The following is a 12132-nucleotide window of genomic DNA, read 5'->3' as shown; positions in this document are numbered from 1 at the left end:
AAACTACCCTCCAATACATTTCCTGTCATTTCACAATGACTAAATGGAAAAAACAAATGTGGATTGGGGCAGAACTTACCACTAACATCTGTGAACTCCTCTCCTGGGGCAGCCTCTGCGATGTGGCCTTCACGTGTACTCATGTGACCAGCAGGTGCGTGTTCCTGCCACCATTTTACAGACGAAGAAAATTAGACTCGGGTTAAATCTACTTTCCCACATGGAAACTAGAAAGAGAACAAACTGGCCAATTGGAGCTATTTAGGCTGCTAAAGAAATTCATTTCCAAGCAGATTAAAAACAAAAGCAATTATGCTAATACCTAATAGGCTGTCTCTAAATTCCCACAAAGCAGACACAGGATTTCTGCCAGGACTGGGGCATCATCTTCCTCCAGGCCCTGTCCCCTCCACCGAGGTAAAGAAACAGGACTCTGACCTGGGGCATGTGGAAAGGAGAGACAGACTTCTGTCATCACATATAAAAACCGGCAGGATGAAAAGCATTAACCAATCTGATTGCCACGCGACCCAGAGCCAGCTGCCCTGACACTTGAAGGCTCTGCGGAAACTCCCCTCTGGGAAGGGGAGAGCACAGCTGATTCCCCTGCTCCCCAGCATACCCTGGTTCCCTCTCTTAGACATGGCTCCCTTCACATTTCATCCCTGCTGCAAAAGAGTCGATGTCATCTGTGCCTTCCGCAGCCTAGTGTTTCCGAGGGCAGGCTTGCAGCCGGACCACCAAGGGTTAAATCCTGGACCTGGGTGACCCTGGACTGATTCTTAACCTCTCTGTGGCTCACTTCCTCCTCCTCTCTAAAAACAAGGCTAATCCGGGACTGCTGGAGATGAGGGAGTTCAAGTAAAGCACTTTGAACACAGTGACACACAGCTCTGCAGAATGTTAGCATTCTTATTACTATAAGCCACTCGTATTTGGTTTCACCCCAGGCAACTTACTATACAATTGATCCTCAAACGCAGGGAGCTTCCCAGGCCCCTTTAATCCTTGCCTTTGCCTGATACTCTTCTCAAATATTCTGTCTCCACTGTTTCCACAAATCCTCCCCACCTGTCACCATCCAGGGGAATCCCTGCCTTCTCCCCAAGGTCTGCCTGTTACAGCCTCCCAAATCTCCTGCTACTGTCTGTAGTAAATATTTGACCATCTCTACCACTACCTGGGACTTCCCAGGTGGTGTTGTGGTAAAGAATCTGTCTGCCAATGCAGGAGATGCAGGTTGGATATCTGCGTGGTGAAGATCTCCTAGAGTAGGAAATAGCAACCCACTCCAGTACTTTTGTCTGGAAAATTCCAGGGCGGGCTACAGTGCAGGGGGTCTCAAAGAGTTGGACCTGACTAAGCCCCCCCACACACATACAGTCACACACACACCACTACCTGGACATTTTTGGGAAATGAGTCAGTGAATCACAATGTCATCAGAAAACAAGCAGCACTTCAAAAAGGCAATCAAGGGACTAGTTACAGAGGAGTGGGCAGGGCAAAGGGAAACAGAAAGGGACAGTGAGGCACCCAGGGACCATCAGGAGGGGGAAGCAGTTACCCCCCAGGCCTGAGAGCATGGGGCAGGGAGTACTTACTAGGAACAAATGAGAGGCACAAAGTGGGCACCCGAGCTGTGGCTTTAATGTTGAGAAAGAGCGACTGCCAAACCACGGGTTAAGGGGTGAACAAATACATCTCACCCTCCTTCTCTTCCATACTCCAGTCTCTTGGAGGCAATTCTACAGTCCCAGCTGGAGGCCAGAGGCCAGGCAGTAGGTCAGTCTCCCCAGATATGCAGAGGACGGTGGAGAAGGGGACTGGAGAGAAAAATGGAGACTAAGCAGCACAGACAGGTTTGTACCAAGCTAATCATCAGTTAATTGGCGGCACACTTGTATTCACCCTTGTCTCTCACACAAGGACCTCTGTAAGTTGCATAGTGAAATGTACCAACATGGCCTTGTAGTCAGAGACCTGGGTTAGAATCCAAGCCAGCTGCACAATCTTAAGAAAGTAATTTACCCTGAGTCTCTGATTCCTCATATGTGAGATGAGAGCGATGATGCTGACCTCACAGGGTTATTGTGAAAATTCAATTAGAAAAGCTCTTTCCTCTGCCCGAGTCTCTATTCTAACTACTTATACTGTCTTTAAGGTGGGGGCTTTAGTTCTTTCACTTCTTCTGTATCCAGAAATGCTGGGGGGAAAAAACAGGAGGAATGTGCACACACAGTTCTGAGAATTCAAAGTCATTCTAGGCAACTTAAGGAATTTGTACAGTCTTTGCCTTAAGCTGGCTTGTCTACTAAGGAAAGCAGAAAGATATCTAAGGATTCACAGAACTTTGCAAATCTAAGTGTGATCCAGCCATCACCTGAGAGAGAGCCTGTTAGAAATTCAGACTCTTGGGTACCCTATCCCCCCAACCACACCCCTGGAACTGGAATTTTAACAAGATCTCCAGGTGAATTTAATGAATGCACATTAAAGTTTGAGAATTCCTGCTTTTGAACTAAAAGGAGCCCCAAAGATCACCTGCTGCTGCTGCTAAGTCACATCAGTTATGTCTGACTCCGTGCAACCCCATAGATGGCAGCCCACCAGGCTCCACCATCCCTGGAATTCTCCAGGCAAGAACACTGGAGTGGGTTGCTATTTCCTTCTCCAATGTATGAAAGTGAAAAGTGAAAGCGAAGTCACTTAGTCGAGTCCAACTCTTCGCGACCCCATGGACTGCAGTCTACCAGGCTCCTCCATCCATGGGATTATCCAGGTAAGAGTACTGGAGTGGGTTGCCATTGCCTTCTCCACCAGAGATCACCTAGATCCTGGTTAAAACACCTCATTTTATAGCTGAGAAAGTCAGTATCCAAAATGACATAAATTGTCCAAGGACACCAGGGCAGAGGCTGCCCCTTGACTAATCCTATAGGCATTTCCAGCCCCCTCATCCCTTGATATTTCCACTTTACAAGGTGAGACAATTAAACATTTTCCCAGTCTCCCTTGCACCTGAGTCTCTATCTGACAGTTCTAACCAGTGGCATCTACCAGGAGGGTTTCTTGGAAAACTGTTTTCTTGGGGATGTAAGCCAAACATTAGATTCTCTGTTTATTCTGCCTGAGTAGTCTAGAGCGGGGGTGGGCATCTTGTAATAATAAAGCTACAAGCTTGAAGATTAAAAGTCCCCACACTGCTGACTTACATTGTTGTACAACAGAAACCAACACTACCTTGTAAAGCAAGTATTCTCCAGTTAAAATTAAACTTTAAAAAAGTAAATTTGAATTGCTAGAAAATGTTTAAAATCTGAAGCATTCATTTAAAAATAAAAAGGTCCACGTGCTAAGGACTGTAAAAAGGAAATACACCAGGTACCTGGAAGACATCATTAAGCTGGCAGCTGAATTGAGCAGTTCCTTTTAGCCTTCTCGCTACAGGGGAAAAATTAATCTCTTTGTGTAAGATGCCACTTGTAGAGTTTTCTGTGGCTTGCTGTCAATTGCATCCCAGTGTTATCACACACACAGGTGGCTAAGCCAACATTAGGACTCAGGGCCCCTAACTCAGCCCAGAGATTTTTTTTTCCTATGCCCCCTTCATCATTAAAGCAGAGAATTCTCCTTCCTGACTAAATCTTAGTAAACACATACGGAATCAAGAAGGAGAATTGCTAATGGGAGGGTACACCTGTTCATGGAAGAGAGGTGTTATATAAATCCTCATAAAGTTGACAAGATCTTCAGGGTAATCTAGAAATTTTGCATGTGTGTGTTTACCCAATATTTAAAGAGAGAGAGAGTGAAGAGCAGACAGATCCTCATTTCATCAAAACATTTCCACTGACCACTTGTATTCCATGTGGTATCTAACACATAAAATTTAAATAAATGCTAGGTTCCATTCCTGTTCCATGATGCTACAAATGTCATGTTGCTCCATCACTGTCCACAGATTCCATTAATATGGATTTACTGAGTTATAAAAAATGCAGGCTTGTTTAATCACAGGTTGTTATTCCCAAACTTACTTTTTTTAACCATTTTTTTCAAAGAATGCATGGTTAATTTACAGTCTTGGGTTAGTTGCAGGGGTACAGCAAAGTGCTTCAGATAAATATATGTATGTATGTATGTGTGTGTGTGTGTGTGTGTGTGTGTATATTCTTTTTCAGATTATTTTCCATAATAGTTTATTACAACGGTATCAAATATAGTTCCCTATGCTATACAGCAGGTCCTTGTTGTTTACCCAAACTTACTTTTTCAAAATCAACAAAATGAATGAGTTATGATCTTATTAAGTCAGAGAAATCACAAAAGTAAATGAAAGCAACAGCACACCCAGAAACAAGGGAACCTTTCGGAGGCTGGTCAGCCTATTGGAGGAAATGCCACCTCTGGTTGAGCCCAGGGATGATGGGCCGGGATGATGGGCTGAGCAGACGTGGGCCAGGGTTGAGGGGACAGGGCAGACTTGCCTCCTTCCCTGACACAGAAAGGCTTTGGGAGTGAAGGAGGGGCCCATCTGGGCTCCTGCCCAAACAGTCTGTCACGTTCAAGTGAGCAAACTGACCTGTCAGATCCTGAGGACTTATACCATTTTGTTTTTGGAAAGCTACTTTTTACAAGGCAGCTTCCCATCCTTGCTACAGCCTTGCCAGGTTGAATGTGTCCCCCATTTTCCAGATGAGAAAGTAGGAAACTTTCTCAAGATCACATACGAACAAGTAGAAAGACAAAGCTCCAGAGGCCCCTGCAGGATCTTACCCTGCTTCTCCCTAACCTCACGGTGACCCTAGCCCTCTTGTTTCGTCAGCTTCAGCCCCTTTGGCCAGGCCCCAGCATACCACCCAATCTGTTCCATTTTATACCTCTTATTTCTGGTCTCAGGTTAAAAGTTACCTGTTGAAGAATTCTTTCCCTTGAGTCCTATCCCAGACTTAGGATTCCTTTAAGAACTCCCACAATACTGGATACTTCTTAGCACTTACAACTGTCATTAACTAACCAAGTGATTGATTGAATGAATGATTAAATAAATTAGATAATCTCTGATGCTGGCTCAGTGTTATATTGGGAGAGGGGGCCACTTGGCAGTCCCCATCAGCTTTTCCTCTCCACCTACCCCAAACAAACAGACAACGTGAGAAGAGACCAGTCATTTTGCAATGCAAAATCATCTTCAAGATAAACCTCTACACCACTCCCTTTCTCTCTTAAAATAAGGTTAAAGCCCCTGCCCCTGCCCCTGCCCCTGTACAAACTTCAGAGTTGTTTTTCAGTGTCTTTCACACTGTTAGGGTAAGCACTCCATGGAGGCATGGACGATGTCATGTTCACCCTTGATCTCAGAATCTAACATACTGCTAAGCACATGGTAAGCAATTAAGTATTTGTTCAGTGTATGAATGAATGAATAAAAGTACTCTGTGACTGGTGCTTTTCCACAGGAACTGCTGACTAGGACACTATCTTCTTCAGTCTTCAGTGCACAGCTTTGGTGGGATCCAGGGATGGGAAAAAGGCAGCCCCCATCAGACAAACCTTGGTTATGGATTTAGCCACGATGTTTCACGCTATTCTCAGTGCCCTTCCTGGGGAGGCATTCTCTCTGTGGTGAGAAGAGCTGAAATCTTGGAGGTGGCAGGGCGGAGCAGGAGCTTCCCAGCTGCAGAGCCTGAGGGAGCCATGGCCCCAGGACTTACGTCATCCTGGCTTTCACATCAGATCTGGGAGGAGGCAAAAATAGGCCCCGGGCTCCCTTCTCTGAAGACAAGCAGGAGAGCTCCCAGAGCCACCAGAATCAAAGAAGGACTGAATGCTTGAGGGCCCAGATATCCTTCTCTTCATTCCAGCTTGCAACATTTGGAAGAATAAACCCTTCAGGGTCCCTTTCTCAAAATCCCTTGGAGATACTAATTTTAAAAACAAACATAAGGACTTCTCTGGTGGTCCAGGGGTTCAGAATCCACCTGTTAATGCAGGGGACACAGGTTCAATCGCTGGTCTGGGAAGATCCCACACCAGGCAACAATTAAGCCATGTACCACAACTGCTAAGCCTGTGCTCTGGAGCCTGCGAACCGCAGCTTCTAAAGCCCACATGCCCTAAAGCCCATGCTCCCCAACAAGAGAAGCCACCACAATGAAAAGCCCACAACCAGAGAGTAGCCCCTGCTTGCCACAAACTAGAGAGCACCCGCATGCAGCAACAAAAGACCCAGCGCAGACAAAAGCAAATAAACTTTTAAAAACATATATATGTGTGTGTGTGTATATATATAAAACAAATGTAACAATTCCAGGACACCACCCTAGACCTACTAAAGCAGGATCTCTAAGGGTGATTCAAGAAATCTGTGTTTTAAACCAGCTCTTCAATAATTTCTGATGTTAAGTGTGGGTCAGTCTTAGCTCTCAAGTCCCCTCTTAACCTGAAACTTTCAGAGGCTGAGCATCAGTGTAAGCCAGACCAGGTCTGGGAGACAGAGGAATTCCCTAGAACTCAATGAGAACCCATCCAAACTAACCTTTTTACATTTTCAAATTGAAGCATAAAAGTCACCACCCCTGGCAAGTGGCCTGGATCTCTACCCCTTCAGTACCCACAAGCTTCTCCTTATCACAGTAAGGGTATCTCTGACCTGCCAGAGGAAAAATAAAGGATTAGGACCTGGTTTTTGTCACTTGAAATAGCTCAAAGTACCAGATTAGACCTGGATGGCACAGGAATGCAGTGGTTTGTCTTTGTTTATTTTGAGGAAGAGCTGGGACATCTGAGCAGCCAAATTCCCCAGAACAAGACAGAATCACAAAGTTCATCTTCCAGGTGTCTTGTGTCTCAAGAGGCACCCTCAGATGCTGTTGGGTCTCACCCAGCCTCCTGCTGAGCCAAAACTCCTGCCAAAGTGCCCATAGTCAGGAGGGGCCCAGGGCCAGGTCACAACTGACCCACGATGCTGACCAGTTCGTGGATGCTTTTCTTCTTTTTCAAAAAATGGACACTTCTGAGAAATTGATGACAACCAGAATCCCTCTACTCAATACCAACAAAATGCACATAATACTCAGGATTTTCCATATAACTTCAGAGGCACACAAGCTTACTGGAGCCCATCCATGGACCTCTGCTCCTGAGCCGCAGCTTAAGAACTATCATAAACATGATGGAGGATTAAGAACCAGAATTGTTGAGGCTTTCTCATCCACATGTGAGGAAAGTCAAGGTGGGGATGGGTTTTATGACGGATAAAGAGACAAGTTGTTTCCATTCTTTGTGTTCATGTTCTGTTTGCTAATAGACATTTTGCAGAAATGTAGATATGTGCAATAATTAATTTTCTTGTGCTTTTATTAATCTGAAGTGATTTTGTTATTTTGGCGATATTAATCATGGACTAACAATATAAAATTTAACCTGCTTATACATAATCATGGGCTTCCCAGGTGGCACTCATAGTAAAGAACCCACCTGCCAACTCAGGTTAGACATAAGAAACATAGGTCCAATCCCTGGGTTGGAAAGATCCCTTGGAGGAGGGCATGGCAACCCACTCCAGTATTCTTGCCTGGAGAATCCCATGGACAGAGGAGTCTGGCAGGCAGCAGTCCATAGGTTTAAACAGAGTTGGACACAACTGAAGCAACTTAGCATGCACACACATACATAATCATGCTTGGCAAATTTAAAAGCATAATCTTCAAAACATTATTTACTAGTTGAGTTTACTTTAAAATATTTTATATTTGTAGTGGGGTATGAAACTACTACACTGTTTTAAGTGTTTAGGTTTAATTTTTACTATAAGTACCCCCAGAACTGTTAACATTTTCTTTAAATAAAAATCCATGCTTTTTTTTTAATCCCTCATCTATCTCAAGGTCACATGTCTAAGAGGAGGACTGGTTCTTTGCCCTCTATACTTGAGACCCATGCTATCTCCTGTTCATTGGCCACCCAGACTGTCACCCATATACAGATGCCCCGACTCACACAGGCATGGCCAACAGTCTCCCATCTCTGCGTCAAATCTCCTCAGAGTGAGCCCCCCAGCAAAGGAGGCACTGGGGCTCCGTCTTCCTTTTCTGTAAAATGGTAGTGACTCCCTGAACATCCTACGCCTGCATTTGTACCATTTACCATTGAATCTAAGACACACCTTTCCTTAGGTACCACAAAGGAAAAAACACTGTCCATTCAACTACAGCTTAACAGTAGACTCCAGAGTTAATGCAAACTTCTCTTTGCTTTGACATTTTTTTTCCTTCAAAAAGTGTTGACATTCTCTCCTGTCTCTCAGTTGCTTGTGATGGCAACCCTATCATGGATCTCAGCACCAGTGTCTTCTACTTCAGGGATGGGTCTTCCTCTCCTAGCATCCAGAAAGCACTCAGTGGGTGCTTTGCAAAAACCATGAGTTTGCGTTCATTTCTCCAACCATGCATATCTGCTTCACCCATATCAAAGACCTGTTGCTCTGTTTCCACAAATTTTTGCACACATGGTAATTTTTCATTTCAATGCCAAGTCATAGTGTAATCTTTTTAAGAACCTTTTAAATGGCAACTCAACACCTGCAGTAGCAATAGTGAACTTAATTAGACTGAATGGATGGCAACATGAGCGACTATGTGCAAGTTGGAGCACTATTTACAACTGTGTCTCCACTGAGCCCAGCTGACACCATCAACCAATCCCCAGAGATGCAAGAAGGTGGAAAATGTGCCTTTTAGAATCAATGAAATATGATGCCCACTCCCTATCCAATCCCATCATCTTAACTTCTCACTTATACCAGGAGTCATAACTAAAATGAGGAAGAAAATAACTCCAACCAAGAAGATGATAATGGTGAAAATATATATAGTCTTTTCACTATTCTGACTCATTTCTACTGTTTTATTTTAAAGTGAGGGACTCAAAGCTACCTTTCTTCCCTACTCATAGTGTAAACTACACTATGTCATGTTGATGTATAATTGTCTTAGTGACAGCATCTCACTACATCTCTTTTTCCTCCCTCAATTTTTTCTTTTTTTTTTTTCCTCTCTGATAACCTGGAAGTGAAAGCAAGTACCCGACTTCTATGTCATCTATCTGGGCTAGTACCATGACTTTGAATTTAAAATAAAATTCCTTCCTCTCATTTTCATCATGATTCCTCATAAAACTTGAGTAGTAAGAGAAACAGGAAGAGACTATGATTTTTCAGATGAAAGTAGGAAAAACCAAAAGCATGGAGTATTGATGGAGAAGCCAGTACTAGCACACAGTCTCTTACACTAGGGTTTACTTCCTTTGATGCTGACTCATGTTGAATCAGTCAACCCACAGACAGAAGAACCTGTTACTGTGACCCTGGAAAGGGTCTCCCATCACAAGTACACCCTCAAGATGAAAAGTATGTCTTGGGAATTCCTTAGAAGTTGAAGTTTGCTAAAATATCCTCAATTTAGCAAATACTCACTAAAAGACTGAACAAATTAAGGATCTGAAAAAACTGAGTCACTTGGCTATACACCTGAAACTATCACAACATTGTAAACCAAGTATACTTCAATTAAAAAATTAAAATAAATTTTAAGTGATAAACAAAAGTGCTTGCAACTGCCCATAAGATTTTTCATAAAAATAACATTTTTCAATTTTAATATAGCTAACAATTCCAGGGAAAAAAGAAATACAAAATACTAAGATTTCCAGAGGCAAATAAAATCTATATTTTATTTTTAAAACAAAAACAACAAAAAAAAAAACTATGCACAGATCATACCACGCAGGATGCTGTTTGAGATTCAAGGACGAACATCATGGTCCTGCCCTCCAGGGACTCATAATCTAGGACTGTTCTCAACCTGGGGTTGGGGAAAGAGGCAGAGAGGCAACACTGACCCTTTTGTGAATCAGATGACATTTACAGGCCCCAGAAAATTGTTCCAAATCCCCATGCGCGCCCACACTCACACATACACACACAATTTTGCAAATAATTTTGGGGGCTTATAGAGCTCTGGAGGCTTCCCTGGTGGTTCAGTGGGAAAGAACATGCCTGCCAATGCAGGAGACGCCAGAGACGTGGATTTGATCCCTGGGTCAGGAAGATCCCCTGGAAAAGGAAAGGCAACCCACTCTGGTATTCTTGCTGGGAAAATTCCATGGACAGAGGAGCCTGGCAGGCTACAGTCCAGGGGGGTGCAAAGAAGAGGACACAGCTGAGCGACTGAGTCCAACAGCAACAGCAGAGCTCCTGGACTTTGGAGGAGCAGCTCATGTGGGGGTCCTATAGCATCCGGCCACAAAACTCACTTTTTCTCACGGTTACCCCATCCGAGTACAAACAGACCAACCAAGCCAGTCACACAGTTCCAGAAGAAAGCAAGAGCCTGCCCTTGCTGCCCAGGTTTTCTTGATTAACTGCTGCTCCAGAAACGCCTCTCTTCTCCCTCCGACTTGGTGTTTTGAGGCCCTCTTTCCTGGCAGGAGATGACTGTATTCCAGCCAGCCAGGGCACTCTAGTCTAGGAAGCCAAGGCTCTCCTCACTGGACTGGCCCACAATACCTCCTGGCCCAGCCTCCTCGTCCCTTCACAGCCCCTGGGAGACACTGAAGCCTCATTGTAGCAGGTGACCCAGGCAGAAAGGAGGGCTCCTCTTAAAGAGGCTGGGGGACCTCACCCTGCAGGGAAATCTCTCGCCAGGGATATGGCTACAAGGATTTTCTGGCCTTTGTGAGTGGGCTGGTGTTTGGGGATTTTCCAGTGATTTATTACCCTGGAAAAGCAACCAGACTGTTCATTTTAAGTCAGGATGTTGAAGTGTCACTGAATCGCTGGGGACCAACATCTGGGATCAGAGCCTTGCCTTGATTGAAGCCAGAGCCTCAGTATCACTTAAGGACACAGACGCTCCAGCTTCTTCCTCACATTAATTTGTGAGTATAAATATGAAACTTCTGTTATGTTCCTTACACCCTCTCAGGAAAGGGGACAGAGTTCCTATCTTGGCTTTTCATTCTGACCTTCAGGCCTAGGTCCATGAAGTATCTGTCGAAACTCTGAGACTGCAGTCATGTTCTAGTGTTTGTCCTCATTCTTCCCTGGATGGTACTTCAAGGGACACTGCAGGAGAGGCCTCTTGAAATATTACCCCTGCTAGTACTAGTAACAATACACAGCATTTGGGGAGCTTCCCAGGTGATGCTAATGGCAAAGAACCTGCCTGCCAATGCAGGAAACCTGAGACACAGGTTCGATCCCTGGGTGGAGAAGATCCCCTGGAGGAGGGCATGGCAACCCACTCCAGTATTCTTGCCTGGAGAATCCCATGGACAGAGGAGCCTGGAGGGCTATAGTTCATAGGGTTGCAAAGAGTCTGACACAATTGAAGAAACTGAACACACATAATATTTTTTACTTTAAAAAGTGCTTTCACCTTTACTGTTATTTTAACAACTAACAACTGTTATCCAACCATGAAAATATGTCAGTCAGGATCCCAGGAGGAATCAGCAGGCTCATTTAAGGAGTCTGTGCATGTGTGCTCAGTCATAAATGACTCTTTGCAGCCCCATACACTGTAGCCCACCAGGCTCCCCTATCCATGGAGTTTTCCAGGCAAGAATACTGGAGTGGATTGCCATTTCCTTCTCCTGGGGATATTCCCAACCCAGGGATAGAATCTGCTTTTTCTGCATTGGCAATAGATTCTTTACTGCTGTGCCATTTGGGAAACCTTTAACAAGTTTAACTGAAAATTATTTAAAGAAGGAACTGTTTACAGAGATATGTCCAAGTCTAATCAGGAAAACAGAAGGCCAAATATTTTAATAAAGAGAATATTTAGAGAGTCAGAAATCTTTACATAAAGTATCTACAGTAGTCAGATTCATCCAGGCAGAAAGTAGAGGGGTGCTTGCAGGGTTGGGGGAGTAGGGGAGGGGAGTTATTGGTTAATGGACACAGAGTTTCAGTTTTTAAAAGATCAAGAAGTTCTGGAGATGTGTTTTCCAACAATGGGAAACAGACCACTTCATGCCACTGAACTGGACACTAAAAAATGTTTAAGATGGAAAAAAAATATGTTTAAGATGATAAATTTTCTGTGTTTTATACCACAATAAAAA

General features: G+C 44.1%; 1 long non-coding RNA gene across 2 annotated transcripts in view; it reads right to left on the bottom strand.

Annotated features, from left to right (window-relative positions):
* Positions 1–12132, bottom strand: part of LOC110147234 (uncharacterized) — a 44303-nt gene that overhangs the window by 26027 nt on the left and 6144 nt on the right. The window contains exon 3 of one of the 2 annotated variants that reach the window (XR_002316790.2): positions 9716–9866. The exons of the other annotated variant lie outside the window; for it this stretch is intronic. This is a non-coding gene — a long non-coding RNA (uncharacterized lncRNA). Of the gene's footprint in view, positions 1–9715; positions 9867–12132 lie in introns of those variants that run through there. 2 annotated transcript variants of the gene reach the window in all.

This window comes from Odocoileus virginianus, chromosome 6 (assembly GCF_023699985.2).
Source record: "Odocoileus virginianus isolate 20LAN1187 ecotype Illinois chromosome 6, Ovbor_1.2, whole genome shotgun sequence".
In the NCBI taxonomy this organism is placed as follows: Eukaryota; Metazoa; Chordata; class Mammalia; order Artiodactyla; family Cervidae; genus Odocoileus; species Odocoileus virginianus.
Note: the sequence above shows the minus strand (reverse complement) of the source record. Positions and strands in the feature narration are given on the sequence as shown.